Source organism: Bubalus kerabau, chromosome 7 (genome assembly GCF_029407905.1).
Source record: "Bubalus kerabau isolate K-KA32 ecotype Philippines breed swamp buffalo chromosome 7, PCC_UOA_SB_1v2, whole genome shotgun sequence".
Lineage (NCBI taxonomy): Eukaryota > Metazoa > Chordata > Mammalia > Artiodactyla > Bovidae > Bubalus > Bubalus kerabau.
Window position 1 is genome coordinate 80,198,665 of NC_073630.1, and position 27,314 is coordinate 80,225,978.

Here is a 27,314-nt window from a genome sequence, read left to right on the forward strand (position 1 = left end):
AGTATATTGAGCCATATGAGCTGTTTGTATATTTACAAATATTTTCTTCTACTCTGTGGGTTATCTTTTCATTTTATTTATGGTTTCCTTTGCTGTGCAAAACTCTTATTTTATTTAATTTTCATTACTCTAGGAGACAGGTTGAAAAACATATTGCTGGAATTTATCTCAAAGAGTGTTCTGCCTATGTTTTCCTCTAAGAGTTTTATAGTATCTGGTCTTACATTTAGGTCTTTAACTCCTTTTGAGTTTAGTTTTGTGTGTAATGTTAAAGAACATTGTAATTTCATTGTCATACATGTCCAGTTTTCCCATCACCATTTGTTGAAGAGACTGTCTATAATCTCTATCGTATAGTCTTGCTTCCTTCGTTGTAGATTAATTGATCATATTGTGCATTTATTTCTGGGCTTACTATCCTGTTCCATTGAACCCTCTGGTTTTGATCCATTACCATATTGTTCTGATGACTATAGCTTTGTAGTATAGTCTGAATTCAGGGAACCTGAATACTCCAGCTCCATTTTTCTTTCTCAAGATTGCATTGGCTATTTGGCATTATTTGTATTTTCATACAAATTATAAAAATTTTTTGCTTTAATCCTGTGAAAAAAATGTCATGATGATTTGATAGTGATTGCATTGAATCTGTAGATTGCCTTGAGAAGTATAGACTTATGACAATATTGATTGTTCCAATCCAAGAACATGGTATATCTTTCCCTATGTGTCATCTTTGATTTCTTTCATCTTAGTTTTCAGAGAACAGATTTTTTTTTTTTTCTTCTTAGGTAGTTTTATTCCTATGTATTTTATTCTTTTGATGTGCTGGTAAATGAGATTGTTTCTTTAATTTTTCATTCTGTATTTTGTTAGTGTATAGAAATGAAACAAATTTCTGTATATTAATTTTGTACCCTGAAACTTTACCTAATTCATTGATAAACTGTAGTAGTTTTCTGGTAGCTACTTTAGGATTTTTCTTTTTTAATGTATAGTGTCTACAGTGACAGTTTTACTTCTTTTTCAAGTTGGAGTCCTTTTATTTTTCTTCTCTGATTCCTGTGGGATAGAACTTCCAAAACCATGTTGAATAAAAGTGACTAGAGTGTACATCTTGTCTCATTCCTATTCTTAGAGGAGATACTTAGAGCTTTTTACCTTGAATATAATGTTAGTTGTAGTTTTGTCATATATGGCCTTTATTATGTTGAGGTATATTCCTCCTATGCCCACTCTATGGAAATTTTTATCATAAATTGATATTGAATTTTATCATAAGCTTTTTAATGCATCTATTGAGATAAGATGATTATATGATTTTTATTCTTCAGTTTGATGATGTGGTGTATCACACTGACTGATTTATGGATGTTGAAAAATCTTTTCATCCCTATAGTTGTGTGTCATAATCTCTTATGATCTTTGTATTTCTGTGGTGTCCACTATAATCTCTCTTTTTTAAAATTTATTGATTTGAGTCCTCTCTATGTTTTCTTGATCAGTTTGGCTAAAGATTTATCCATTTTGTTTATCTTTTCAGAGAGCCAGTTTTTAGTTTCACTGATCTTTTCTGCTGTTCTCTTCATCTATATTTCGTTCATTTTTCCTCTGATCTTTATGATTTCTTTCCTTTCCTAACTTTGAGTTTTGTTTCTTCTTCTTTTTCTAGTTGCTTTAGGTGTAATGTTAGACTCTTTGAGATTTTTTCTTGTTTCTGGAGGTAAGACTGTATTGCTATAAATTTCCATCTTAGAACTGTTTTGCTGCATTCTATATGTTTTGGATCTTTGTGTTTTCATCATCATTTGTCTCTAGGTATTTTTTTATTTCCTCTGATTTCTTCAGTGACCCACTGGTTATTTAGTAGCATATTGTTTAGTCTCCATGTTTGTGTGTGTGTTTTCACAATTTTTTCATGTAGTTGATTTCTAATTTCACAGCATTGTTGGAAAAGATTATTGATATGATTTTTGTTCTCTTAAATTTACCAAAGTTCACTTTGTGACTTACCGTGTGGTTAATCCAAGGGAATATTTCTTGTGCACTTGAAAAGAATGTGCATTCTGCAGCTTTTGGATGGAATAATCATTTATTCTAACATGTTATTTAAGGCCTGTGTTTTCTTATTGATTTTCTGTCTGAATGACCTGTCCATTGATGAAATAGGCTGTTAAAGTCCTCCACTATTATTGCATTACTGTCAGTTTCTCCTTTTATGGTTGTTAGTATTTGCTTTATATATTGAGGTGTCATTATGTTGGGTGCATATATATTTACATTGTTATATGTTCTTGGATTTATTCCTTGATCTTTATCTAGTGTCCTTCATTGTCACTTATAACCTTCTTTATTTTAAAGTCTATTTTATTTAATATGAGGATTGCAACTCCAGCTTTCTTTTGATTTCCATTCACATGGCATACCTTTTTCCATCTCCTCACTTTCAGTCGGTATGTGTCCCTAGGTCTGAAGTGGGTTTCTTGTAAACAGCATATATATGGTCCTTGTTTTTTATTCCACTCAGTCAGTCTATATCTTTTGGTTGAAGCATTTAATATGTTTATATTTAAGGTAATTATTAAAATGTATGTTCTTATTGTCATTTTGTTAATTTTTTAAATTTATTTTTTGTAGGGCTTTATTTTTTTATTTTTATTTTATTATTTTATTTTATTTTATTATTTCATTTTATTTTTTATTTTTATTATTTTTCTTCCTTCCTGTTCTCTTCTCTTCCCTTGTGATTTGATGACTAACTTTAGTGTAGTGTTTGGATTACTTTTTCTTTTTTCTGTATCAATTGCAGATTTTTGACTTGTAGTTACCATAAAATTTTGATGTAACATTCTATATATAATCAAGATTATTTTGCATTGCTTATATTCACTTCGATTGTGTTTCCAGTATCCTGTGTTTGTACTCCTCTCTTCTTACAATTGCTGGTATTTGTAATTGCCTCAAAGTTGGCATATTTACAACTGCCTCATATTAGTGTGTGAATGATTTCCTACCTTTACTGATGAGCTTATCATTTGCAATTGTTTTATTTCTAGTTGTATTATTCTCTGCCTCTTCAATACATGTTTCCTGAATTTGTGGCTGCTCCATAGCTTTGTCCCTTATCACTTTAGATTTCACTTTCCGAAAAAGTACTGACCTTATCCTCCTTCCTAGTTTCAGAAAATGTTACATTAAGATTCATAGCAGAGACTGTGCAGCATGTTTTATCAATTTATGTTTAATTTCTATCTTCCTGGTCACAAACGAAGACTAGTTTTACCAGCTTTGGTGCTTGTTATTGGGTTGATGCTATATGATGGAGTTTTGGCAAGTGACATACAGGCTTCCCCTAGTATCTGAAAGTACAACTTTCCTATGAAACCTCTTGTGAGTTGAAATAGTGTAAAGCAAAGAAACAAATACCTTAGGACACATCTTGATAACAGATTCACAAAATAAGTTGAGATTAAGTGCAGATGCTCCCAGGCATTTTAGAGTCATAGCAGCTTGATGATGAGATGCTGAATGTAGTTTCTGAGAAAGGAGGTTGGTGGTGCCACTCTCTCTGCTTCATGTGTGCACTTCCTCTTTAATGGCTAGTTGCAAAACAAATGCTGAATGCTACTTTCACATTTTTCTTAAAAGTTAAAATCCTCTTTGGATTTCTTCTGGTTAGCAAAAACAGATACTAATACATGTCTTTTATAAAAGCTAAGTGTCATGAAGCAAATTTTCAAAAAGCAAGGGATATCTGAATTTGTAAGATATAGTATATTTAGAAGCTTGGTTCTGAAATATTCTATATACATCTTCTCCCCCCTTCCTGTGGTTATACCAGAAAGCAAGTATTCATGAAAGTTACATGATAGCATGGAAGGCACACTGTGTTACCATAGAGGATAGATTGCAAGGCATGCCATTATAGCTGCACTAGACACAAAATGAACAACAAATCTATGTGGACTTTATTTGTAGAGATTTCAGTTCATTTGTTATTGCAATTGTGACTCATAAAAATGTGAAAATAAATCAAAAGATAAAAAGTTCTTGCAATGATAACACCTATGAAAATAGAAATAAGCTTTGTGTTGTGTATTAGTCTCTCAGTCATTTCCGACTCTTTATGATCCCATGGACTGTAGCCCACCAGGCTCCTCTGTCCATGGAATTCTAGAGGCAAGAATACTGGAGTGGGTTGCCATTTCTATCTCCAAAACTTTGTTTCAATTTAAATTATTTTAAATTTTATAAAATATAAACTTTAAGTATAAAATTGATGTGTTAAAATAAGTAAAGTAAAAAAAAATGAAACAACATAAATCATTAGTTTCAGGGAAAATAATATTTGAATGAAAGTGTAGAAAGAGTTACTAAAACTATTTTTACATCATAGAAATCAAAAAAGACTAACATTCTAAAGAATCACAGTTTATATTAAAATATTTTATATGCATAGACTTCACCCTGGTTTCAAATTATTCAAGAAAAATTCCTGAACCTAACCAATCACTAATAATTCAGAATTATTCTCTCAATCAATTACTCTGTAGGTCCTATCAAAAATCCATTATGTATAGTTAGTCTTAATACTAAATCTGATTTCAAAGAATATGTGATGAGTCTCTCAAATTACAGACAATTGCTAAGCTTGACTCAATTTAGATTGAGTTCAAAAACATTAATCTCACTCTATACTGCAGGGTTCTAAATAGTCTCAGCACTGGGATTTCTTTGGAAGGAATGCTGCTAAAGCTGAAACTCCAGTACTTTGGCCACCTCATAAGAAGAGTTGACTCATTGGAAAAGACTATGATTCTGGGAGGGATTGGGGGCAGGAGGACAAGGGGATGACAGAGGATGAGATGGCTGGATGGCATCACTGACTCGATGGACGTGAGTCTGAGTGAACTCTGGGAGTTGGTGATGGACAGGGAAGCCTGGCATGCTGCGATTCATGGGGTTGCAAAGAGTCAGACACGACTGAGCAACTGAACTGAACTGAACTGAAATAGTCTCACTCCTTCATAAACTCACTGTCTACAGTCTTTTCCCTTCAGCTTTCTACATATGTGTATGTTCTATGTTCCGGGTGAACTACTTATCACCTAAAGCTCATTACGATTACCATTTAGTGTTTCCTTCATTTAAGAATATTCTTATATCCAAGTGACTGTTATAATGTTCACCTTAAAATAATTTGTTTCCTCTTTAGCTCTTTAAATTCTAAACTGTCCTTGCATCATTATGCTGAAAATTTTCATTCTAGGATCATGGAAGAACCACTCCTGAGAAATAATAAGATTTTAAGCAATATCATCACAATTTGGGCATTGGAATTCACCTAGAAGTCATTTAGACCAACTTATCACCCAACCACATCCCAGAATGTGCTGTTGTTCAGTTGCCAAGTCGTGTCTGACTCTGTGACTCCTTGGATTGCAGTGTGCCAGGCTTCCCTGTCCCTCACCATCTTGCAGACTTTGCCCGAGTTCATGTTTGTTGAATCCATGATGCCATCTAACCATCTCATCCTCTGTCAAACTCTTCTCCTTTTTCCTTCCATCATTCCCTGCATCAGGGTCTTTTCCAGTGAGTTAGCTGTTCATATCATGTGGCTAAAGTTTTAGAGCTTCAACTTCAGCATCCATCCTTCCAATGAGTATTCAGGGTTGATTTTTTTAAGATTGACTGGTTTGGTCTTCTTGCTTTCCAAGGGACTCTCAAGAGCCTTCCCCAGCACCACAGTCTGAAAGCATCAGTTCTTCGGTGCTCTGCCTTCTTTATTGTCCAGCTCTCACATCTGTATGTGACTACTGGAAACACCATAGCCTTGACTACATGGATTTTGTTGGCAAAGCGACATCTTTACTTTTTTTTTTTTCTTAATTTTATTTTATTTTTTAAACTTTACATAATTGTATTAGTTTTGCCAAATATCAAAATGAATCCGCCACAGGTATACATTTGTTCCCCATCCTGAACCCTCCTCCCTCCCCACACCATCCCTCTAAGGGAAAGAGACACGTGTACCCCAATGTTCATTGCAGCACTGTTTATAATAGACATCTTTACTTTTTAACACATTATCCAAGTTTGTCAGAGCTTTCCTGCCAAGAAACAATTGTTTCTAATTTCATGGCTGCAGTCGCTACTGCAGTGATTTTAGAGCCCAAGAAAAGGAAATCTGTCACTGCTTCTACATTTTCCCCTTCTATTTGCCATAAAGTGATGGGGTTGGATGCCATGATCTTAGTTTTTTTTTTTTTTAATATTGAATTTTAAGCTGGCTTTGTCATTCTCTTCCTTTACCCTCATCAAGAGACTTTTTAGTTCCTCTTTGCTTTCTGCCATTAGAGTGGTATCATCCCCATTTATGAGGTTGTTAATATTTCTCCCAGCAATCTTGATTCCAGTTTGTAACTCATCCAAACTGTCATTTTGCATGATGTGTTCTTCATATAAGTTAAATAAACAGGGTGATAATAAACAGCCTTGCCATAAGTGTTTCCAAGATGGGAATCTCAGCACCTTTTTTTTCCTTTAGAGTTTGTCTGCCAAGAGATACTATTTTTTTTATCATTTTTATTTTTGATTTATTTTTTTATGTTTTTTAATTTATTTATTTTAATTAGAGGCTAATTACTTTGCAATATTTTATTGGTTTTGCCATACATCAACATGAATCCACCACGGGTGTACACATGTTCCCAATCCTGAACTCCCTTCCCACCTCCCTCCCCATACCATCCCTCTGGGTCATCCCAGGGCACCAGCCCCAAGCATCTTGTATCCTGCATCAAACCTGGACTGGCGATTCGTTTCTTATATGATATTATACATGTTTCAATGCCATTCTCCCAAATCATCCCCCCATCCCTCTCCCACAGAGTCCAAAAGACTGTTCTATAATTGAAAGATAATTACTTTACAAAATCTGTGTTGGTTTCTGCCCCACAACAACATGAATCAGCAGTACGTATGTGTCTGTGTGTATAAATATTCTCTCCATCTTGAAACTCTATCCCAATACCACCTGCATGCGACCGCTCTAGGTCATTACAGAGCACCTGGCTGAGCTCCCTGTGTTATATAGCAGTTTTCCACTAGCTATATACTTTACACATCAGATCAGATCAGTCGCTCAGTCGTGTCTGACTCTTTGCGACCCCATGAATCACAGCACACCAGGCCTCCCTGTCCATCACCAACTCGCGGACTTCACTCAGACTCACGTCCATCGAGTCAGTGATGCTATCCAGCCATCTCATCCTCTGTCGTCCCCTTCTCCTCTTGCCCCCAATCCCTCCAAGCATCAGAGTCTTTTCCAATGAGTCAACTCTTCTCATGAGGTGGCCAAAGTACTGCAGTTTCAGCTTTAGCATCATTCCTTCCAAAGTAATCCCAGGGCTGATCTCCTTCAGAATGGACTGGTTGGATCTCCTTGCAGTCCAAGGGACTCTCAAGAGTCTTTTCCAACACCACAGTTCAAAAGCATCAATTCTTCGGTGCTCAGCTTTCTTCACAGTCCAACTCTCACATCCATACATGACCACAGGAAAAACTGTAGCCTTGACTAGACGAACGTTTGTTGGCAAAGTAATGTCTCTGTTTTTGAATATGCTATCTAGGTTGGTCATAACTTTCCTTCCAAGGACTAAGCGTCTTTTAATTTCATGGCTGCAGTCACCATCTGTAGTGATTTTGGAGCCCAGAAAAATAAAGTCTGACACTGTTTCCTCTGTTTCCCCATCTATTTCCCATGAAGTGATGGGATCAGATGCCATGATCTTCGTGTTCTGAATGTTGAGCTTTAAGCCAACTTTTTCACTCTCCACTTTCACTTTCATCAAGAGGCTTTTTAGTTCCTCTTCACTTTCTGCCATAAGGGTGGTGTCATCTGCATATCTGAGGTTATTGATATTTCTCCCGGCAATCTTGATTCCAGCTTGTGTTTCTTCCAGTCCAGCGTTTCTCATGATGTACTCTGCATATAAGTTAAATAAACAGGGTGACAATATACAGCCTTGATGAACTCCCACACATAGTAGTGTATATATCAATGCTATCCTCTCAATTTGTTCCACCATCTCCTTTCCACCCTGTGTTCACAAGTCTATTCTTTATGTTCTCTATGTCTATGTCAAAACATTTTTCTTTCTTTTTTTTTTTAAAGAAAAGCCTATTCTTTGATTAACAAGGTGAAATGTTTGTATGTAATACTTCTACCAGATTATCCAAATTCTGTCTTTGGAAACAAAAGGAAATAATTATATTCTTTGCTTTGCAAAACATATTAATATATTTTCAAGAAAGCTATTATTCCCAAAATATTTCTTCAATATATTCCCCAAATATTTCTCCTGAAAAATAAATAAACATACATTCATATATGGGATTAATGCCCTATACTTTATCATTCAACATTTTCAATGTCACCTCTAAATGATAGTGATAGTAAGGTTGCTTGTGATATGATAATTATATAATGATAGCTAGATTATTTTCTTGAGCATTTCTAGGTTTTAGTTATTACATTTTGGATTTTGTATTAATTATCTCACTTTTTGCCTAGAGTGTTGTGTTACCAACTAAGTTTTGTCCCCTCAAAATTCAGAGGTTGAAATCTTAACAACCAATGGCTGTATTTTGATATAAGACCTTTAAGAAGATAACTAAGGTTAAATGGCTTAAAAGCATACCATAAGTTATCCGTGTGGTAACATATAAGCACAAGGATGTAAATAAAAGTTTGGTATAAAAGCAGAGAAGAACTACTATGGTATTACAAAGCTTAGAAAAGGCAAGGAAACACCCGTTTTGAATAGCAAGCAATGCAGAATATGCTAGCAAGAGGGGAATAAATAGTGGACAGGGAAGAACTAACAAGCCAGCATATGACATGCAAGTTTCTATTTCTTAATATGTATATAACACTCCAGTTCACCAAAATCCTGTGTTACAAAGCAGGCTCTGGGTTGATCATTGTTGATGTAAAAGCTTATTAAAGTCCTCTGATAAACAAGAGCCATCTATTCTATGCCATTACTCTTTAACAACACAAAGAATTAACAGAAATATTGAAACTGAATTTTGCCTTTAAATATAAGATTCTTAGGCAAGGTTTATGTTTCCACTAATCTCTAAAAGTAGATTGACAGTTTAGAAATTTGTTTTCTCAAGAGAAAATTTCCTCAGTCTTATATATCTTTAATATTTGAATTTGTTTTCTCATAAGGTACCACATGTCCATATTAATTTATATTCCATACTTTCATTCATTCTTTACGCTGCTGCTGCTGCTAAGTCACTTCAGTCGTGTCCGACTCTGTGCGACCCCATAGACGGCAGCCCACCAGGCTCCCCCGTCCCTGGGATTCTCCAGGCAAGAACACTGGAGTGGGTTGCCATTTCCTTCTCCAATGCATGAAAGTGGAAAGTGAAAGTGAAGTCGCTCGGTCGTGTCCAACTCTTAGTGACCCCATGGACTGCAGCTACCAGGTTCCTCCATCCATGGGATTTTCCAGGCAAGAGAACTGGAGTGGGGTGCCATTGCCTTCTCCGATTATTTATGCAATTACTTTTAAAAATTTGCTTGATAGTATTGTTATAGTTTCCATGGCTTCCAAAGTTTAGTTGTCACCATTCTCCCATTGCTAATGCAGGAAAAAAAATCAATTAATTTGTCTTCAAAATATCAAGAAAATGTAAGCTCAAATAGCCTATTCTAAGCTATGTTCTAAATGAAGAGGAAAAAATGTTAAACAAAATAGGTCTTTGTCCTTGGATGTCATTTTGAAAGGACTCCATGCAATTTTACAAAGAACCATTATGAATAAGCAGTTATTATGAATTTACACATGGCCTTGACTGGAGACACCAAAGGGTCATACATGCATGGATTCAGCCAGCCCAATTAGAAACTATGCTCAGTTTCTTTCAGACATCACAGTTGGATGCAAAGCACTAATAAGGAAATCTATTATTTCAAGATGTGCACTGCAATCATAATTTTATTGTTTTGCATTCCATCTGTAGGCAACCACTAGAATGTTTGGTGAATAAACGTGAGGTATAACAGAAAATGGAGGCACGTAGCTAGTCCGGTTCAAGAGGAAATCAAGAGGCTAGTTCTCATTTCTGGATTTAGTTTTCTTGTCTATATACACTATTTCAAACTGTGCCACTACCAACTCAAGTCAGATCTATTGACCCTGTAAATATAATTTCATATTGGATCATCAAATTAACAAAGTAAATTAACTTTTACAGGTGGCATTATTCATTATACCTTGGAAAAACATAAAAATCTTTACTAAAATGCATGTCTCCTCCCACACTTCTTGATAAATGGGCATTTTTGACCCAGATGATACTTTATTTGTGAAGAATTCTGAAATTGCTGCATATTATGAATAATTGTCTAAAATAAAATGAGAAATTATATAATTAACTCCATATGGCTTTTTCTTTGAGTCATTTGATATAGGCCAAATTCTCACACTTTCCTCAATTAAGCATCTTGAAATAAAGTCTACTTTAAAAACTCATGGGAAATAGATGGGGAAACAGTGGAAACAGTGTCAGACTTTATTTTGGGGGGCTCCAAAATCACTGCAGATGGTGACTGCAGCCATGAAATTAAAAGACGCTTACTCCTTGGAAGGAAAGTTATGACCAACCTAGATAGCATATTCAAAAGCAGAGGCATTACTTTGCCAACAAAGGTCCGTCTAGTCAAGGCTATGGTTTTTCCAGTAGTCATGTATGGATGTGAGAGTTGGACTGTGAAGAAAGCTGAGTGCCAAAGAATTGATGCTTTTGAACTGTGGTGTTGGAGAAGACTCTTGAGAGCCCCTTGGACTGCAAGGAGATCCAACCAGTCCATTCTGAAGGAGATCAGCCCTGGGATTTCTTTGGAAGGAATGATGCTAAAGCTGAAACTCCAGTACTTTGGCCACCTCATGAGAAGAGTTGACTCATTGGGAAAGACTCTGATGCTTGGAGGGATTGGGGGCAGGAGGAGAAGGGGACGACAGAGGATGAGATGGCTGGATGGCATCACTGACTAGATAGACACGAGTCTGAGTGAACTCTGGGAGTTGGTGATGGACAGGGAGGCCTGGCGTGCTGCAATTCATTGGGTCGCAAAGAGTTGGACACGACTGAGGGACTGAACTGAACTGAAAAAACTTATAAATGTAACCTTGAACATTTTATAAAAGAATGTATAGAAATGAGTAGTTAAGAACATTCTGTGAATAATTAATACTCGTTTGTTAGTTGATAATGTAGAAAGCCAAAAATAGGGAGTTTCAAAAGGGAGAGAATATATGTATACTTATGGTTGATTCATGTTGATGTTTGACAGAAAGCAGCAAAATTCTGTAAAGCAATTATCCTTCAGTAAAAAAATAAATTAATTTTAAAAATAGAGTTAAAAATATTTCAACTACCAGTAAAAATGAAAAAATAAGTGTTCAATAATATTTAGCATGTTCGATGGGGCCCAAGGCAAATTTTCAGTTTTAATATTGTCTTATATTTTAAAGGAATTTGTTATTAAAATTATCTAAAAATTAAATGACACATTTAAATACAGTTAAGACTAGAAATGAGATGTGTTTGGTTTAATTCTGCTTCTGCCACCAAACATACGTGTACAATAATGCTATTGATGATTTATTATTTATTACTATAATTTTAGAATATGAGCTGATAATAAATCTTTATCATAGATTATTAATTATTGAAATCATATTAGACTTTCTAAGCAGTTTTAGTTAATATATTTTTAACTTTTTCAAAAGAGATGGGTAGGAGCAAGTTGTGTGGGTTTCTTTCCAGGCATATTATTCTGTCAATATATGATAAAAATGCTTTTAAATTATTTCTGACCAGAGAGTTAAATAAACATAGATATTTAATATATAATTTATTCTAGTGACATCAAAACTTCTTAATCACAATCTATAAGAATTACATTTTCTATCCTGAACCAGTATTCACACATAAACATACAATCATGGATGTAAACTCTACTGAAAAAAATGTCATGCCTGAGGCATTTTCTTTAACATTACTTGTTGGGGCATAGACTTAGATTATTTCAATATTGCATGGTTTGCCTTGGAAATGAACCAAGATCATTCTGATGATTTTGAGATTGAATCCAAGCACTGCATTTTGGACTCTTTTTGACTATGGTGGCTACTCCATTTCTCCTAAAGGGATTCTTGCCCACAATAGTAGATATAATGGTCATCTGAGTTAAATTCGCCCATTGCAGTCCATTTTAGTTCACTGATTCCTAAAATGTCAATGTTTACACTTGCCATCTCCTGTTTGATCACTTTCAATTTGCCTTGATTCATGGACCTAACATTTCAAGTTCCTATGCAATATTGCTGTTTACAGCATTGGACTTGACTTCCACTAACAGTCACAACCACAACTGGGTGTTGTTTTTGCTTTGGCTCCGTCTCTTTATTCTTTCTGGAGTTATTTCTCCACTGATCTCCAGTAGCATATTGGGCACCTACTGACTTGGGGAATTCATCTTTCAGAGTCAAAGCTATGCTTTTTCCAGTAGCCATGTATGGATATGGGAGTTAGACTCTATAAAGAAAGCTGCTGCTGCTGCTGCTAAGTCGCTTCAGTCGTGTCCGACTCTATGCGACCCCATAGATGGCAGTCCTCCAGGCTCCCCCATCCCTGGTTTTCTCCAGGCAAGAACACTGGAGTGGGTTGCCATTTCCTTCTCCAATGCATGAAAATAAAAAGTGAAAGTGAAGTCACTCAGTCATGTCCAACTCTCAGCGACCCCATGGACTGAAGCCCACTGGCCTCCTCCATCCGTGGAATTTTCCAGGCAAGAGTACTGGAGTGGAAGAAATTAACAATAACACAATAATAGTGGGAGACTTTAATACCCCACTCACACCTATGGATAGATCAACTAAACAGAAAATTAACAAGGAAACACAAACTTTAAATGATACAATAGACCAGTTAGACCTAATTGATATCTATAGGACATTTCATCCCAAAACAATGAATTTCACCTTTTTCTCAAGTGCACATGGAACCTTCTCCAGGATAGATCACATCCTGGGCCATAAAGCTAGCCTTGGTAAATTCAAAAAAATAGAAATCATTCCAAGCATCTTTTCTGACCACAATGCAGTAACATTAGATCTCAATTACAAGAGAAAAACTATTAAAAATTCCAACATATGGAGGCTGAACAACACGCTGCTGAATAACCAACAAATCACAGAAGAAATCAAAAAAGAAATCAAAATTTGCATAGAAATGAATGAAAATGAAAACACAACAACCCAAAACCTGTGGGACATGGTAAAAGCAGTCCTAAGGGGAAAGTTCATAGCAATACAGGCACACCTCAAGAAACAAGAAAAAAGTCAAATAAATAACCTAACTCTACACCTAAAGCAACTAGAAAAGGAAGAAATGAAGAACCCCAGGGTTAGTAGAAGGAAAGAAATCTTAAAAATTAGAGCAGAAATAAATGCAAAAGAAACAAAAGAGACCATAGCAAAAATCAACAAAACCAAAAGCTGGTTCTTTGAAAGGATAAATAAAATTGACAAACCATTAGCCAGACTCATCAAGAAACAAAGGGAGAAAAATCAAATCAATAAAATTAGAAATGAAAATGGAGAGATCACAACAGACAACACAGAAATACAAAGGATCATAAGAGACTACTATCAACAATTATATGCCAATAAAATGGACAACGAGGAAGAAATGGACAAATTCTTAGAAAAGTACAACTTTCCAAAACTCGATCAGGAAGAAATAGAAAATCTTAACAGACCCATCACAAGCACAGAAATTGAAACTGTAATCAAAAATCTTCCAGCAAGCAAAAGCCCAGGTCCAGATGGCTTCACAGCTGAATTCTACCAAAAATTTAGAGAAGAGCTAACACCTATCCTGCTCAAACTCTTCCAGAAAATTGCAGAGGATGGTAAACTTCCAAACTCATTCTATGAGGCCACCATCACCCTAATACCAAAACCTGACAAAGATGCCACAAAAAAAGAAAACTACAGGCCAATATCACTGAGGAACATAGATGCAAAAATCCTTAACAAAATTCTAGCAATCAGAATCCAACAACACATTAAAAAGATCATACACCATGACCAAGTGGGCTTTATCCCAGGGATGCAAGGATTCTTCAATATCCGCAAATCAATCAATGTAATACACCACATTAACAAATTGAAAAATAAAAACCATATGATTATCTCAATAGATGCAGAGAAAGCCTTTGACAAAATTCAACATCCATTTATGATCAAAACTCTCCAGAAAGCAGGAATAGAAGGAACATACCTCAACATAATAAAAGCTATATATGACAAACCCACAGCAAACATTATCCTCAATGGTGAAAAATTGAAAGCATTTCCTCTAAAGTCAGGAACAAGACAAGGGTGCCCACTTTCACCATTACTATTCAACATAGTTTTGAAAGTTTTGGCCACAGCAATCAGAGCAGAAAAAGAAATAAAAGGAATCCAAATTGGAAAAGAAGAAGTAAAACTCTCACTGTTTGCAGATGACATGATCCTCTACATAGAAAACCCTAAAGACTCCACCAGAAAATTACAAGAACTAATCAATGACTATAGTAAAGTTGCAGGATATAAAATCAACACACAGAAATCCCTTGCATTCCTATACACTAATAATGAGAAAACAGAAAGAGAAATTAAGGAAACAATTCCATTCACCATTGCAACGGAAAGAATAAAATACTTAGGAATATATCTACCTAAAGAAACTAAAGACCTATATATAGAAAACTATAAAACACTGGTGAAAGAAATCAAAGAGGACACTAACAGATGGAGAAATATACCATGTCCATGGATTGGAAGAATCAATATAGTGAAAATGAGTATACTACCCAAAGCAATCTATAGATTCAATGCAATCCCTATCAAGCTACCAACAGCATTCTTCACAGAGCTAGAACAAATAATTTCACAATTTGTATGGAAAAACAAAAAACCTCGAATAGCCAAAGCGATCTTGAGAAAGAAGAATGGAACTGGAGGAATCAACCTACCTGACTTCAGGCTCTACTACAAAGCCACAGTTATCAAGACAGTATGGTACTGGCACAAAGACAGAAATATAGATCAATGGAACAAAATAGAAAGCCCAGAGATAAATCCACGCACATATGGACACCTTATCTTCGACAAAGGAGGCAAGAATATACAATGGATTAAAGACAATCTCTTTAACAAGTGGTGCTGGGAACTCTGGTCAACCACTTGTAAAAGAATGAAACTAGAACACTTTCTAACACCATACACAAAAATAAACTCAAAATGGATTAAAGATCTCAACGTAAGACCAGAAACTATAAAACTTCTAGAGGAGAACATAGGCAAAACACTCTCTGACATACATCACAGCAGGATCCTCTATGACCCACCTCCCAGAATATTGGAAATAAAAGCAAAAATAAACAAATGGGACCTAATTAACCTTAAAAGCTTCTGCACATCAAAGGAAACTATTAGCAAGGTGAAAAGACAGCCTTCAGAATGGGAGAAGATAATAGCAAATGAAGCAACTGAAAAACAGCTAATCTCGAGGATATACAAGCAACTCCTACAGCTCAACTCCAGAAAAATAAATGACCCAATCAAAAAATGGGCCAAAGAACTAAATAGACATTTCTCCAAAGAAGACATACAGATGGCTAACAAACACATGAAAAGATGCTCAACATCACTCATTATCAGAGAAATGCAAATCAAAACCACTATGAGGTACCATTTCACACCAGTCAGAATGGCTGCGATCCAAAAGTCTACAAGTAATAAATGCTGGAGAGGGTGTGGAGAAAAGGGAACCCTCTTGCACTGTTGGTGGGAATGCAAACTAGTACAGCCACTATGGAGAACAGTGTGGAGATTCCTTAAAAAACTGGAAATAGACATGCCTTATGATCCAGCAATCCCACTGCTGGGCATACACACTGAGAAAACCAGAAGGGAAAGAGACACGAGTACCCCAATGTTCATCGCAGCACTGTTTATAATAGCCAGGACATGGAAGCAACCTAGATGTCCATCAGCAGATGAATGGATAAGAAAGCTGTGGTACATATACACAATGGAGAATTATTCAGCCATTAAAAAGAATACATTTGAATCAGTTCTAATGAGGTGGATGAAACTGGAGCCTATTATACAGAGTGAAGTAAGCCAGAAAGAAAAACACCAATACAGTATACTAACGCATATATATGGAATTTAGAAAGATGGTAACAATAACCCTGTGTACGAGACAGCAAAAGAGACACTGATGTATAGAACAGTCTTATGGACTCTGTGGGAGAGGGAGAGGGTAGGAAGATTTGGGAGAATGGCATTGAAACATGTAAAATATCATGTATGAAATGAGTTGCCAGTCCAGGTTCGATGCACGATACTGGATGCTTGGGGCTGGTGCACTGGGACAACCCAGAGGGATGGAATGGGGAGGGAGGAGGGAGGAGGGTTCAGGAAGGGGAACACATGTATACCTGTGGCGGATTCATTTTGATATTTGGCAAATCTAATACAGTTATGTTAAGTTTAAAAATAAAATAAAATTAAAAAAAAAAAAAAAAGAGTACTGGAGTGGGGTGCCTTCTCCAAAAGAAAGCTGAGTGCTGAAGAACTGATGCTTTTGAACTATGGTGTTGGAGAAGACTCTTTAAGAGTACCTTGTATTGCATGGAGATACAACCAGTCCATGCTAAAGGAAATCAGACCTGACTATTCACTGGAAGCACTGATGCTGAAGCTAAAACTCCAATACTTTGGCCATTTGATGTGAACAAGTGACTCATTGGAAAAGACATTATTGCTGGGAAAGATTGAAGATGGGAGAGGAAGGGGATGACAGAGGATGAGATGGTTGGATGGCATCAACTTGATGGACATGAGTTTGAGTAAACTCCAGGAGTTGGTGATAGACAGGGAAGCTTGGCATGCTGCAGTCGATGGGGTCACAAAGAGTCAGACATGACTGAGCAACTGAACTGAACTGAAGCATCCTCATATTCCTTTTAATTCTTTTGCTATTTTTCAGTTTTATTTTGATATAATTGATATATAGCAGGGTATAAGTTTTAAGATGTACAGTAAAATGGATTATGATTTTCTAGTGATTTTATGGTTCCAGGACTCAAATATTTAAGTTTTTAATCCATTTCAAGTTAGCTTTTGTGAGTGGTATAAGGGTCTGGTTTATTTTTTTATACGAATATTAAATTTTCCCTGCACCATTTATTGAAGAGACTTTTTACAATGAATATTATTGCCTCTGTTATAAAATATTAGTTAGCTGTATTTGCATGGTTTCATTTCCAGGCTCTTGATTTAGTTCCGTTGGGTATGTATCTGATTTTTCCTGGTACCATACAGTTTTGCTTACTATAGCACTATACTGTAGCTTGGTATCAGGAAGTGTCATGCTTTCTGCTTTGTTCTTTTTCCTCAGGATTGCTTTGGGTATTCAAGATCTTTTATGGGCCCCTATCAATTTTAGGAATAGTCTTTCCTACTTCTATAAAAAATACTTTTAGAATCTTAGTGGGGATTGCTTTGATTCTATAAAGGCTTTGACTATTCTGGAGATTTTAGCAATATTTTTCCAACCCATGAGTAGCTTTCCATTTTTTGTATCTATTTGATATCTTTTATTAATGCTTTGTAATTTCCAGTGTAGAGAGTGTTCATCTCCTTGGTTAAATTTATTCCTAAGCATTTTATACTTTTGGATACTATCATAAATGGCAATTATTTTCTTTCTTTCTTTTAAAGATAATTCGTTGTTAATGTGTAGAAAAGCTGCTGAGTTTTGTGTGTTATTTTATATCCTGTAAATTTAGAGCCTTTGGGTCTATTTAGCAGTTTTTTTTTTTTTCTCTAGAATTTGTGGCTTTCTTTTCTGGTAGGTTGAGATTCAATGTATCTACATATTTTTCTCTCCAGTTTGGGTGACAGTGGCTTAACCTATGAGAGGGCTTCTCAGATGGATCTAAAAAGTGTTGATTTTTAAGTTTTTGTTTTGTTTTCAAAATTTTAGTATATAAAATCATATCATCTGCAAATAGAGACCATTTTATTTGTTCTTTTTAAATTTTAATACCTTTTATTTTTCTGTTACTAATTGCTCTGGCTAGGACCTCCATGCTATGTTGAATAGTGGTGATAAAAGTATCTCATTCCTGATCTTAAATGAAAATCTTTCAATATTTCACTCGAGTATGATGTTAGCTGTGCATTTGTCATATATGTCCTTTATTTTGTTGAGGAACATTTCTTCTATATCTAAATTGTTAAGAGCTTTTACCATGAACATAATTCTTTTACTTTATAAATTTCTTGGATATTCATCATCTTGTTTTCTATATTTTAAGCCAGCAGATAAGTTTGAAGTTTATGTTTTTCAACTAACTTTAATTTTTCCTTATTACCTTAGCTCCATTCATAGCCAATAGCTCTAAATGAGTCATCATAACTGATCTACAAAGAAAATAATAGGCTTCCATTTTCCTGTCCAGAATGTAATTATCTTAGAAGTCATCACTCAATTTCAAGAACTAAAATTTTGAAAACAAAACAAAAACTTAAAAATCAACACTTTTTAGATCCATCTGAGAAGCTCTCTCATAGGTTAAGCCACTGTCACCCAAACTGGAGAGAAAAATAGGTAGATACATTGAATCCCAACCTACCGGAAAAAAAATCCACAAGCATAAACATTTGGGATAACCAGTGCCAAAATAGGAAAACCTGAATTGTAACTAACAAACTCCTGGAGGCTCAATGTGGACAATTATAAAAGTTAAAACTTCCATGGGTAACAAGTATTAAGGAGTGCCTCCACACTCTTCTGAGATTTACCTCTAGGATCTCTCCCAAGTTCTTTTGGTGAAGATTGGGGGGAAAAAAAATCCTCTTATGATTCCAGAAGTAGACGAAGAAATGTAACTATTTTGAAATGCACCAGGGCATGTCATACTTCTAACAAGACCTTCCCTCAAAAGAAACTATTTTGCCAGAACCTATTGGAGTTTTATTAAAGTCTAGCTGAACATGGAGAAAAAGAATTACCTCTCCTCTAAACAATCCTGTCCCACCTAATGATGGAGTTGGGGAAGAAAGGGGCAAGTCAGGGAATAAACAGAAAGTACTTGTGAAGTTCACATCCCCATGGTAGAGACTCACTGAAAGACTAAAATCTGAGCATAGGAATATATGGCGATTCCTTTCCCCTACACCTGAATCCTGTAACTAAAGGTCTATTTACTGATTTCCTTTTACTGAGTGCATCATGTCTGGCTTTCAACAAAAAATTACAAAGCACACTAAAAGGGAAAAATCAAAGATTAAAGAGACAGTGAAAACATTAGAACCAAACTCAGATATAACAAGTATTTTAAAATTATCAGACTAGAAATTCAAAACAACTGTTATTAATGTGCTAAACGTGTTCTTTCCATTTCTTTTCTAATGGGAAAGAATAACCAACATGCAAGAACAAAAGGGCAACATAAGCAGAAAGGCAGAAATCCTAAGAATCAAATAGGGATGCTACAGATTAAAGAGAAAAGAATACAAGGTTTTATATAATATTGTAGTCTTAGGAATCATTAAAACAGTGTTTTTTGTAAAGTAAGTTAAAACAACATTTCAAAGATACCTTGATAAGCTATGTTTGAGGACAAAGTACCATAGATACTAATTAAACAGTTTAAATAAGTATCAAATTACCAGATTCTGAGAGCTATGACTGAAACATGCTTGAAAATGATGGAAAGAGTAGTAATTTATGAAGTTGAAATTGCTAATACAATAACAAATATTGAACAGTTTCAAAGTAATTGTAAAGTATGTCATAATTTTTCATTTATATATTTATCCTTTCAAGATTATAGATCGTATTTTCAGAGTGAATGCTAATGTGTCAGAATATATCAGTCTTTCATATGCAGAATTTACAACTTAAGGAAAATGAAAGGTTTTGTAGATAAAATAGAAGGAACAAAAACATGAGAACAGCATGAAAAACATGAAACAAAAAATATGTAAAAGTTTGATCACAATTGTTTCAGTAAAAGATTTTACTTCATAGAGCAGAATGTGAGGCATGAAATAAACTCATCTCTAAAACAATAATGATGAAGTTTCTGTCCAGTGTCATATAAGGATTCCTAGTTTAATCTAAATTAATCTTCACCATCACATTATGAGTAATGGCTAATGGAGTGCCTACTCTAATTTATTTTATTTTACAAATGAGTAAACAGAGGTTTAGAGAGTTGATATCCTGTCTGCTGCTGCTGTTGCTAAGTTGCTTCAGTAGTGTCCGACTCTGTGCGACCCCATAGACAGAAGCCCACCAGGCTCCCCCGTCCCTGGGATTCTCCAGGCAAGAACACTGGAGTGGGTTGCCATTTCCCTCTCCAATGCATCAAAGTGAAAAGTTAAAGTGAAGTCGCTCAGTCGTGTCAGACTCTTAGCGACCCCATGGACTGCAGCCCACCAGGCTCCTCCGTCCATGGGATTTTCCAGGCAAGAGTGCTGGAGTGGGTTGCCATTAAGTGGAAGAACTGGGTATAAATTGAAGTCATTTGACCCGATAGCCTATAGTGCTTACTGACTCTATTAATTAGTGCCTGAAATCATTGCAGTATACCTACATAATAGCGGAACTCCCTCAGCTTGTTAGTCTTTCTCTGAAACTATACAATATAAGGAAGTTTTAGGCACCTCTCCAGGGACCTAAACTGTAGATTATCTGGCCATTGTTGGGTTAGTGTTATTCCTTAACTGTTCTCCTTACCCTGCCACTCCTTCTCTGATCCATCATCTACACCACCACAGGAATAATTTAAATGATTATGTTATTCTTGCCCAAAAATCTTCAGTGATTCCCATTGATCTTGAGAATAAACAACACAGAATCAATTTGCTCTAATGAAAATAATCATAATGCTTTGTAAGAGTACATGGCTGTAGCATTGAAACAATATCCTGTCTTCGTGGAAATAATTGATTGTTTCATAAGCTTAAATTGGAGGAAGTCTACTTAAGTGGAATATAGATTGATACATGATTTTTCACTACAGAATCTTCCACATTAATTTGCACTTCATGATGAATTTCTTATTTGTGTTCCCAATATTCAACTCATGGATGGATGATGAATAAATTAGTGAATGAATTCAAATACAGCATATTTTAAATTTTTAAAAATTATATTAATCATTGTTCAGATTATATGTGATATACCCATATGTACATTTAAATTTTAATATTGTGAGATGAAAATATAATCATTAACCAGTCTCTTCAAAAAGTATAAAATTATAGAGAGTCTTCTTAAAACATTACCATGGAAGGAGAATATAATTTAATACAAAAAAATAATTACTTTTTACTGAAACATATAAAGATTGAAATTTAAATGTATATAGAAGTTCCCCTTTTGGAGAGATTCTTATGGAAAAGCAAATCTTTCTGAATATTGGTTTGTTTACTGTTTAAAAGTTCAGATTGTTATAAAGATTAAATGTAGAGGGAAAAACACTTAAAATCTTAAAAGTAAAAGATGTTAAACCTAAACATCTCTACCACCCAGTTGGCAAGCTGAGCTGAGAAGGGGCAGGTGAGAAACCTGAAGTTGCATTCAAGTGAATGTTGCTTTACTTGCCAAAGCAAGAAGTAAAGTCATAGAAGGAAGAAGGAAGAAAAATTTTAAAGGAGTAGAGAGTTCTGGGACTCCCCTTGTAGTCCAGTGGTTAAGACTCTGTGCTTCCAGTGGAGCTTCGATCCCTTGTTGAGGAAGTAAGATCCCACATGTTATCCAGTGCAGCCAAAAAAAAAAAAAAAAAGAGAGAGTTCTCAGACAAAAGCTAAAATGTTCCAGGCTTATGTACTTTGTCTGTAGGAAGTCAAACTCAATTGTATCGGAGAGCCACAGAAAAGGCCGAGAGAAAGTAAAAGAAACAGACATTGGATTCATTTATTCATAAATACATTTGAAATTAACTTTTAAAAAACATATACGCCCTAGCTAAAGACTATGCCTATCAAAGGACAGTGGTACAGTGTATGTTTGTGTGTTACTGGACAGAGAGAAACAAAAGTAATGTGCTTTCAGTAATGAACTATATACACCATCATCTTCCTGAAATAATATGATATTTTGAATACTTATGGAGGAAAACAGTATTGAAATTAACATTTATTTGTCATAAATTTAAACTGACATACTGATTTTTCATATGTTTAAATGATGACAAATTAGGAGTATATTAATGCAAAATAGTAAATAATATGCCATATAAAGATCACCAAGACATTTAGTTTACTCAAATTCTCCTGAAGCAATGTATTAAATAGCATTTTAAAAAATTGTTGCTATGCAAGTTAATAAAATTTTGTTTAATACAGCCCTACCCATTCTTCTATCATTCTTTAAATGTGAACATCTCATCCTGATTTACATCAACTCAATTCCCCTGCAGTCACTGTGGCAAAAAAAAAAAAATCAGTTGCCTATTCTACATCTATTTCCCCTTTTCCTTCTATATAGGTGCTGATTTAGATGGGGGTGGGAAACAATATGCCCTGTTCTAGGCAATCAATTAATTGGTTTAAGCTAACTGTACTAATTTCATCCCTATTTGAAATTTCAGGAGTAGTTAAGTGAAAAATTTCTAGACAATGAACATAAAGGACTTAGGAAAAATATGTAATCTCTAACACGAATGGAGAGATGAAGGGCAAGCATTTTCCTCCATCCATTTTGTCAGGATGCAATGCTTGGAGTGTCATCAAGAACAAGGTTAAAATATAGAAGCCCCTAACCTCCTGTCAATATCTTGAGTTTCTGAACTAACCCTCTAAAATGCTTGTCTTCGTATCACTGATAAGTGAAATCTGTTATTTAAGTCACTTTCTAAGTGGTCTGTTACCTGAAGCTGAAAGCATGATAATTGATATTACTTCAGTGTTCTTTAAAAACCAGATGAATGGAAAAAGAACATTTTTAACAACAAATTATAAATTTTATAGATATATTATTTGAGATATATGTTTCATTCAATATATCATTATCATATGGGCTGAAAATAGTACATTTCATTATGTTGCTCTATTATGCAATTTTTTACCCTCATAGAAACAAGTTTTATTCTGCTGTATTGTAAACATCATAAGATCAGATAGTGGATGCTGCACTTCACTGACCAAATGATCGGTCATAGACTGAGACATTCATTCTTTCACCCTCTGGGAAAGCAAAAGGCTATCAGCTAAGAATTTTCTTGAAGAAAAGAGCTCCCTCTTCCAAGGATATTCCCTGTCTTAAGGTCAGTCTGCCTCTGAATACTGGATCCAAAACATTATTGAAGGATGATCCCAACTTCAGTGCTTCCAATGGGATTGGCTGAATTATCTGTTGCCTTTGTATCAAAGTTCAAATTTAGTCGTATTTCAGTCTTGCCACCCTCACTGTCTCATAGGTGTTGTTTCTAAAAGCAGACTGGGATGATACACCTATTTGCAGATACTGATATCTGGGAAATCTGACCTACAACATTCAATAGCAGTCACTATAGGAAGCAGATACTAAATTGGCTTTTGGAAGCTTGATTTCCACTCAGTCACCTCACTAGTAAAAGGAATGCTGACAGTCCTTGCTTGGCATGCAGTCTTGGTGAATTTTTTGAAGTTCTCATTGATGATAAACAGGGATTGATATACCAAAGTAAATAAATACACTGGCAGATAGAATATCTCAGGTGTTTATGCAGTTTGAGGGGGGAAAAAAGTACTTATAAGGACTATGGAAACTGAGGATACATTTTGGAGGTATAAACACACATTTTGGAGGAAAATAAAAGGTGATCACTAATCAACTCAAGGTAAAATGTGAAGGCAGCATGGTCCCCATGGGAGGTTATTATTAAACAGACTACTATCAGAGAAAAGTTAAGATATTGCCTAAAATTTTCTTATAAGAATAGTATAGCTAATAGATTGAAATCAGGATCTTAGTTACAAGTTAATTAGACTCATATTTGGAGTAGGAGCATTAGGATTGTCATACTCAAAATTTTTAAAACCCGAAGTCCTTCTGAACCCTTTGGGATTACAGAAGTGAACCACTTATCTCAGTTAAACTAGCATTCTCTCCTTCCTTGAACATGATTCAGAGTCCCCTGCCTTAACTGACAATATGTCACTCTGCTTCAGGCTCTATCCTCTTCTTTCATCCCAGCCACTTGACCAATAACTAGAATTAAGTAGCAATATAGTTTGGTCAGGAAAATGAAAGTCTGCTAGTAGAGAAGTGATTACAATGTAATAGATCTGTCATATATGTATCAATGGAGTAAAGACAACATGCTCGATCAAGGAGGGTGTTATACAAAGTTGGATAAATGATAATTTATCAATATGGAGGTACTCTCCCACAATATGGAATTTAGCACCTTGATGAGGCCCCATCTAATTGTACTAATCCAAAGCTAGGACTGTTCTTGGAAGCAGCAGTGATTGATAACCTACCCTATGTGAAGCAGAAATGATAGAACTTCTCAGGGGCTCTAAGAAGCTGACACGCTAGAACAGATACACAGATACACAGCATAGAGCTAGAAAACCACAATTTTACAACAGTAAGAGAATTCAAAAGCCACTCAATTTACTACAGAGATAAGGGATGCTCTAGGGAGAATACACTAAGACCGTCAGAGATTCTAAACAGAAATGAGGAAACTCTAGTATGAACAGTAGAATACAGAAAAGATAAGTATCAGTTGTATTCCTAAGACCACTACAGTGGGTGGTTTATCTCATTAACTTTTCTCCTGTTAGTTTCCCTAGTAATAGGAACTAATCAGAATCCCAGAGGATTTGTCCAAATATGGGATCAGTTGATTATATGAAGCAAATGTGTCTTTGTAATCAAAAGGGTGAATTACAGTAGCTGATATGGTGTTCCTTCCAGATAACAATTAAGACTGAGGTGTTCATTAAAAAAAAAAAAAAAAAAAAAAAGTCCCCTCAACCAAAGGGAACTTCCACATCTGAGGTTTTCTTCTCTTCCCAGGGTCAGTCTTCATCTGTGTCTGGTCAATACAGGGATGTGAAATCATGATCAGTTTGCCTAAAACAAGGACAAAGATTCAGAGCTTCCTGAACAGCATTACAACCTCCTCTCATCCAGTCTCTTGTCCTTCACTTTGTAATAGGAGGTGATGCTGAGGATACTACCTAATCACTACAAGCTTGCAGATTTGCATCTCTGAGTCTGTTTCCCAGGAAAAACTACTTAAGATAGAGATTATTCATTTTTACTTTCAGAATTCTTAGAAATACTTTTGGACATACTGTCATACAATTTTGCTGAGGAAACTCTAAATACCAAGGTTGGAATGCACAAATCCTTTCAAAGTTACTCATCCAAACCACTTTGACATGGAAAATAGCAACTTCTCTAATAATTATCAGAGAACAAACATTTAAGTATACATTACAGTTAAAATTATATGCCAGACATCTTTATCTATACTTAAGGATTTGACCCCTTTCTGAAAAGAAGTATGATATATACTGTGTCAAGTATGCTACCCAGAATGGCTTGTCTTATGAAAAATAAGATAGAAAAGGGAAGGGGGAATGAGATGTTGCTAGGTACACTAGATTAAGAAGGACAAAGAAAGGATACACTTATAGCTCAGACTAAATTTAGCAGACAGAGGGAGTTATAAGGCCTGAATTTTACTTCCCTTGCCTCTGTCAAGGAGCAGACTCTTCAGCCTAGAAAAAGTAGGATAAATACATAATCTGAACAGAAGTCAAAGATGATTGAGGGGATAGTAAAAGAAACTTACATGTTCTTTAGTGAATTCATCTCCAACACAGAAACAATCTTACCAAGTCACTGTGAAGAGTTGTAATGAGACTGTAAAGGCATTGGTAGTATTTTTGAGTAATCAATGGCTAACTAGAAAATGTGAAAGAAAAGATATAGTGGGTGATATTTTGAGTTTTGAAAGGGCAAAAATAATAGAAAAATTTACAGACCAGTGAACCTGGATCTAGACAAAATCTTCAAATGGATTATTTAAAGAAGAGCCTGTAAATATTTGGAAAGGGACATAGCCATGGCTAAATACTAGAATGCTAGACTCTCATCAATTCCTATGTTGATTCAGACATTAAAATGACAGATCAAGTCCTTTTATTCTTAGACTAGTTCAGAATTTCAACAAGACATTAACAGAGTCCCATGGGAATTATACATACAAGATAAAATCCATGAGCTAGATAATGGCAAAGCCTGAAGTTTTATATAAAAAGAACTCAGGTCAATTGGGAAGAAATTCCAGAGCACTATGGCTCAAGCTTCATCCACTGCAAAAATTTAGGACACACTTTTTATGTACTTACCACAATGATATAAATAGCCCCATATTACTTTTAAGCATAGCAACAAGTTTAGAAAATGGTAGAAATTGAAAATCTGACTTCTATACGTTATCAGGATTATATTAACTCAACAAATGAGGTTATACATAATAAGCTATATATTTAAATAGCAACACTTTATGGTGAAAACACTAGCTTCCTGCTACTATTCATATGAAAGAGACTGAGGTTTAAATTGATGACAAGAAATAATGATTAAATCACTAGGAAGAAGCTTCCAAAAGGAACAGGTCTATCACAGGTCTGTCACTTTAATAGTAGGATTATTATACAAATCAACACAAAGATAGTCCCAAATGTTGGCTTGTGAATTTTGAATTCTGTGTATGGTCCTAGTTGTCATTAGCTAAGAGGAAAAGAAAGATCACCAACATTAAACATACACCAAATACTATTTTAAAGTCACCAGAGAAGCCAATGCTATCTAATTTTTATAATAATTAGTTGAGGTAGTTAAAAGTATTCCAATTTTACAGCTGAAGAAATAAAATCTCAAATTGTTTAATAAATTTAGCCAAGCAAACAAAACTGTAAGTAAAGGCAGTAAGGGCTTCCCATGTGGCACTAGTGGTAAAAAAAAGAAAAGAAAAAAAAAAAAAAACAAGACAATACAGGAGACAGAAGAGACTCAGGTTGGATCCTGAGTCAGGAAGATCCCCTGAAGGAGAAAATGGCAACCCACTCCAGTATTCCTGCCTGGCGAATCCCATGGACACAGGAGCCTGGCAGGCTACAGCCACTGGGGTCGCAAAAAGTTGGATA